Genomic DNA, 6,437 nt, shown 5'->3' with positions numbered 1-6,437 from the left:
GTGCAAGAGGTAGCTGGTCAATGTTTCTCTCTCATCGACATTTCTAGCTCTCTATCTCTCTCCCTTTCTCTCTGTAAAAAGTCAATAAAATATATTAAAAAAAAAAAAAGGAAAAACTAGTCTTTCTGCAGCTCTGACTATGGTGAAGAGCTAGCAGGAACCGAGACCAGGAGGATCCAAGATGGCTGCTCGGGTAGACACCTAACCGCAGCAGCTCACAACAATTTCAATGGAATACAACTAAAATGTAGAGTGGACATTACCCAGACCTACAGGTAGTCGACTGACTGAAAACTCTACAATAGGAAGGTGGGAGAAAACCAGAAGGAAAATCAGAGGAGCTGAAAAAAAGCCTAAGGTACGGAGACATGCTGCGCGCTCGCACGTACGCACGCACCGAGAGGTCGCAGCCGGAGAGGAGGAGAGGGCTGGATGCTGCCTGGCGTTCCCTAGCAGGAAGGAAATAAAACCCCCACCCTGGGCTGAACCCCCGAACCGGCAGTGCTGAGCCCCATTATGGGCCAGATTCTGGGGACCCAGGCTCCGGCAGAGGGAGACGGGGCTGGGAGGCTGAATCCCAGGGGAAAAACGAAAGGCGGGGGCCCCCGGAGTCGCGCGCTTTGTGCGCAGAGGACTGAATGTAGACTCTGATTCTGGATTACCCTAGCCGGAAGAAACAAAGCCTCTGGCGCCTCAGACCGGACCGCCCCGAACTCCCGGTCTGGACCAGACCCTGGGGACCCAGGCTGGGCAGGGGGAGACGGGGCTGTGAGGTGGAGTCCTGGGAGCAGGGCGAAAGGCCGAGCCCCCGGAGTCGCGCACACTGTGTGCAGAGGACAGTCTGTTGACTCTGATCCTGGACTCCCCTAGCGGGAGAGAGAAAGAAAGCTCCAGACTGGAGGATCGCGACGAGGAGCAGGAGCCCCTGCTGGACACCGGCCAGCCGGGCGCCAGCAAGGAGCCGGGCGACGGGGCCCCCAGGGCGGGGGGTGCCCCTGAGCCGTCGACCGCTGAGCGCAGGCAACAGAGCCAAGGCCGGGGGCTGCTTCCTGGGCGGCGCCAACCCCGGAGACAGGCTGAAGCAGCGCAGGAGCCCGCGGAGAACAAAGGGGTGCCACAGGCCAACCTGCTGAGATTCCAGGACGGGGAGGAAGAAACCATAGAAGTTCTCAATGTGAAGAAATCAAGTGAGAGCAAATGATAGTAAAATTACTTAAGAAAGAATGCAAAGAATATCTTGAAAAATCAAAGACTAAGTCAGAACTCAACTCACCAGCCAACATTGCAACATAAATGCGTTTTAAAAAAAGAAAGAAAGAAAGAAAGAAAGAAAGAAAGAAAGAAAGAAAGAAAGAAAAAGGGACAGAATGTTGGAACAGCGGCGACCAGGCCTAGAGTGGCCAGGCACAAGGCAGTGGCAGCCGGGCCCGGAGCAGCAGTGGTCAGGCCCCAGAGCAGCAGCAGCCAGAACCAGAGCATCAACGGCCAGCACTGGAGCAGCCAGACCTGGGGCAGTGGCAGCCAGGCCTGAGGCAGAGGCGGCCAAGCCCAGGGAGGCCAGTCCAGGAACACCCAGACCCGGAGTGGCCGGGCCCAGAGCAGCCGGGTTGGGAGCAGCCAGGCCCAGAACAGCAGAAGCCAAGCCCAAAGCATCCAGCCCGGGTGCGGCCAGGCTCGGAGCAGCCGGGCCTGGGGCAACCGGGCCCAGAGCAGCCGGGTCAGGTGTGGCCAGGCCTGTAGCAGTAACAGCCAAGTCCAGAGCAACTAGGTCGGGAGCGGCAGTGACCAGACCCGGAGCAGCGACTGCCAGGCTGGGAGTGGCCAGGCCCGGAGCAGCGGCTGACAGGCTGGGAGCAGCCAGGCCCGGAGCGGCCGGGCCCGGAACAACCGGGCCCAGAGCAGCTGGGTCGGGTGTGGCCAGGCCTGTAGCAACAACAGTCAAGTCCAGAGCAACTAGGTCGGGAGCGGCAGTGACCAGACCCGGAGCAGCGACTGCCAGGCTGGGAGCGGCCAGGCCTGGAACAGCCGGGTCTGGTGTGGCCAGGCCCGGAGGAGAGGCTGCCAGGCTGGGAGCGGCCAGGCTCAGAGCAGCGGCTGCCAGGCTGGGAGCGGCCAGGCCCGGAGCAGCTGGGTCTGGTGCGGCCAGGCCAGGAGAAGCGGCTGACAGGCTGGTAGCAGCCAGGCCCGGAGAGGCCGGGCCCGGAGAGCAGCCGGGTCGGGTGTGGCCAGGCCTGTAGCAGCAACAGCCAAGTCCAGAGCAACTGGGTCGGGAGCGGCAGTGACCAGACACGGAGCAGCTGGTTGTGGAACGAACCAGAGCAACAGAGGCCAGGCCCGGAGCAGCCAGGCCCAAAACAGCTCGCTCCTCACCTGCCCCTGCCCCAAGGCTGCCTCTCAGACATGGCTGGAAACTTTTGCGGGAACTTGAGGGTCTGCTGAATCAAGTGATGAAGGCTTATATCTGGATGTGTTGAGTTAGTATAGTGCTGGGGTGTTGATCTGTGAGTGCCTTGGGTGGGGCCTGGATGAGGCTGGTTGTCCTATTTGGAAATGTCTTTTGTGTGAAGTATATCATTGGGCATGTGGAGGTATTATTGATATGAGAAAATGCTAAGTAACAGATTTGCTATCTGAAAAAGGATTTACTATCGGGGAAAGGGAGGGAGGAAGAGACTGAACATAAACTGTGCACCAATGGATGAGGATGAGGGGGCAGAGGGTGGGGTGGGAACCTGGTGGAGGGGGGAAGAAACGAGGAACTTGTGTAATAATATGAACAATAAAGACTGATTTAAAAAAAAAAGAAGAAAAAAAAGAAATGCATTATACCTGGTTATGAAATAATGATGTAAGATTTTAATTTTTTGTGCCTAAAATTAACTTATAAAGTTTAATCCAGCTCATTTTTATTGATCTATGAAACACTGAAATAATAACTATAATAAATTATAAGTATGCCAGCTTAGTCTTTAAGACGTTTAAAGTCCTTATCTAGCTATAAGCAAACTTGTCCACTTCCCATTTAATAATGAATTGAAAAAGCACTAATGTAACGTAATATCATTAAATAATGTACTTGATGGCAAAAAAAAAAAAAAAAAAAAAAAAAAAAAAAAAAAAAGAACCGAGACCACAGTGATTGCATGAGTAGTGCCTGCTTTTACTGAAGTGGAAGCTCCAAGTGTCTTCCTTGATGTATCCTATTTGATTTGATCAGAAGTTTAGAATAATGCAGTAGTATTTTAATTTTGTGTTGAAATACTTAACAAGTTCACTGGTTCTTTTCAGACTGGGAAGAAGAGCAGGTCAGCAGCCCAAATATTCTACGACTTATTTATCAAGGATGATTTCTACATGGAAATGTCACATTAGGAGGTAATAGTTCACCTTTCTAATGGGATTTAATGTCTGTCTCATGGCAGCATTATCCAGTTGTTTATTTAATGATAATATGTGATTTTACTAAAAAATTTTAACTTCAAATTCAATATAAATTTGCCTATTTTTTGATGTCCACTTCTTTACATTTTACATTCTGTTAAATTTAATGGTGTTTACTACCTTGTGAAATAAACTCTGTCCATACCTAGTTTATAAATGTAATTTTATTTACTTCTGATAATATAATTTAAATGTAATATTTAAAGATAAAGCCAGACAAATTAGGAAACATAATTGATTTTCAAATATAATGATGAAGGAATGTTTTCAGTTTGACTTTAACTGTTGTAATGGCCATTCATGTGAGAATAATGAGTAACAGAGTCAGTGTCATATAGCGGCTGAAAGAGCAGATTTTAGAGCCAGACAGTCCACGGTGCACCCTGGCTCCCTGCTCACCGGCTGTGTGACCTGCGGCAAGTGCTTTGTAGCCCAGTTTCCTCACAGTAAAACAGAATAGCCATCACGCCTGCCTCCTAGGTTGGGAGGATTAAGCTGTTTTGTCCGTTTATAAGTTTTTTCTTTCTCTCTTTTATTTTGCTCAATTCCTCCACACCCCCTTTCCCCCCCCTGACAGCTATCTGCCTGCTCTCTATCTATGACTCTATATCTCTATTTTGCATGTTAGTTCATTTTGTCATTAGATTCCACATATAAGTGAAGTCATATAGTATTTTCTCTGATTGGCTTATTTCACTTAGCACAATGCTTTCCAGGTCCATGCAAAGGGTAAGTTTTCCTTCTTTTTTATGCCAAGTAGTATTCCATTGTGTAAATGTATCACAGATTTTTTTTTTAATTCCTCACTGAGGATATATTTGAGAGAGAGAGGGAGGGAGAGAAAGAGAAAGAGAGAGAGAGAGAGAGAGAGAGAGAGAGAATGAGAACGGATGACACTCCAACCAACTGAGCCACGTGGTCAGGGCATACCATAACATTTTTATTCACTCATCTACTGATGGACACTTGGATTGCTTCCAAATCTTAGCTATTGTAAATAATCCTACAATGAACATAAGGCTGTATTCATTCTTTCAAATTAGTATTCGGATTTCTATAGATAAATACCCAGAAGTGGAATTGCTGGGTCATAAGTCAGTTCTATTTTTAATTTTTTGAGGTAACTCCATACTTCTTTCCACAGTATACACACAAAGCATTTAGAATAGTGCTTCATGTGCACTTGTTAGCTACCGTGTTTGCCAGAAAATAAGACATCCTCCGAAAATAAGACCTACTTACAGGTTTCCTTCTGAGTGAAATATAAGGCATCCCCCAAAAATAAGGCCCCCGCTAGGCTAAACATGAGAGATTTGGTCCACTGATTCTGAAAGAAATGGAGTCACGAGAAATTCACCAGGAAATTCAGGAATTGGATTGTTATGATGATGTTCCAGAAGATGATGACATGATTGTCATTGAATAAATGAGTAAATTCTTAATACTGTAGAATTCACAGTTTGTCTAGTTTGTGTTGACAACTACCGTACTACCATACCATATACAGGTAATAAATTTCCTTTATTTTCATTTAACAATAAATGTACCGTATTCTTCTTCATGGAAAAATAAGACATCCCCTGAAAATAAGACCTAGCGCATCTTTGGGAGCAAAAATTAATATAAGACACTGTCTTATTTTCGGGGAAACAGGGTATCACTACTCTTTTTAGGTGATTGGAGAAATGTTGCTCAATGGTGCCCCCTTATGGGTATATTTTCTACCATCAGCAGGATTTGTTTTGTTAGTACTGTACTCTGCATTCACCAGTTACCTTGTGTAAAGGAATGCACGCAGTTGGGGCGTAGCTTAGTGCAGGTCGGAACATTTAAAAATGTTGCAGAAACCACGCCATGGGGCAACAGAACCAATTACTGGGCCAGTTGCGGTGTGATTATGTGCTAGTGCTAATCATTCCTTAGACATTGTTTAGGCTATAATTGTAGATATTTGAACCCACAACTCCCCCCCCCCCCTTTTTTTAATATCAGCGAAATTACTAGTGTTTTTTCCATATGGGATATTCATTAAAACTTGTTAAAAATAACAGTTTCATAAGCGTTGTGTTAATTTACTTATAAGCAAATCTTAGTTAAAAGCATTTTAAAATTAACAGGGTGTTAATTTTCACATATGACATATAGATTAGAAATTTTGCCCATTGAGCCGAAGCCGGTTTGGCTCAGTGGTAGAGCGTTAGTCTGCGGACTGAAAGGTCCCAGATTCGATTCCGGTCAAGGGCATGTACATTGGTTGCGGGCATGTCCCCGATGGGGGTTGTGTAAGAGGCAGCTGGTCGATGATTTCTCTCATCGATGTTTCTAGCTCTCTATCTCTCTCCCTTCCTCTCTGTAAAAAATAAATAAAATATATTTAAAAAAAAAAGAAAAAAAAAAAGAAATTTTGCCCATTGAATCTGAGGTCTGTTAAATTGAAGGCCACAAAATTAAGGGTTTACTGTACATGTATTTCAAAAGTATTCTATTAATTAGAAATTTGTAGGTAAATTAATGATCTACCTTAATATATTTTTGTTTAGCCAAAACTGGCTTGGCTCAGTGGATAGAGCATCAGCTTACAGACTGAAAGATTCTGGGTTCGATTCCAGGCAAGAGCATGTACCTTGGTTGCAGGCACATCCCCAGTGGGGGGTGTCCAGGAGGCAGCTGATCGTTGTTTCTCTCTCATCGATGTTTCTGACTCTCTGTCCCTCTGGTACCATGGATTTCTCTCATCCAGTGGGGTGAGCTGGGCCCTCTTTGGAGAAGAAACCTGGGTTTCCCAAAATATGAGATCAGTGCCCAGGCCTCACCAGCAGGCGAGGGCATCCCAAGGCAGGCACTGGGGGTGGAGGCCATGGGGGCATATGCTACCACGGAGACAGAACTGAACCTTACATCACCCTGCTTGGCCCTGGAGGATGGCTGGTTAGCCAGAGACGGGTAAGATTCCTCAGGGAAGGAACAACCTAAGACAGGCACAGTCACAGAGGGGC

This window comes from Pipistrellus kuhlii, unplaced genomic scaffold (genome assembly GCF_014108245.1).
Source record: "Pipistrellus kuhlii isolate mPipKuh1 unplaced genomic scaffold, mPipKuh1.p scaffold_m20_p_3, whole genome shotgun sequence".
Classification (NCBI taxonomy): domain Eukaryota; kingdom Metazoa; phylum Chordata; class Mammalia; order Chiroptera; family Vespertilionidae; genus Pipistrellus; species Pipistrellus kuhlii.
The sequence above is the reverse complement of the archived record's forward strand: the minus strand, read 5'-3'. Positions refer to the sequence as shown.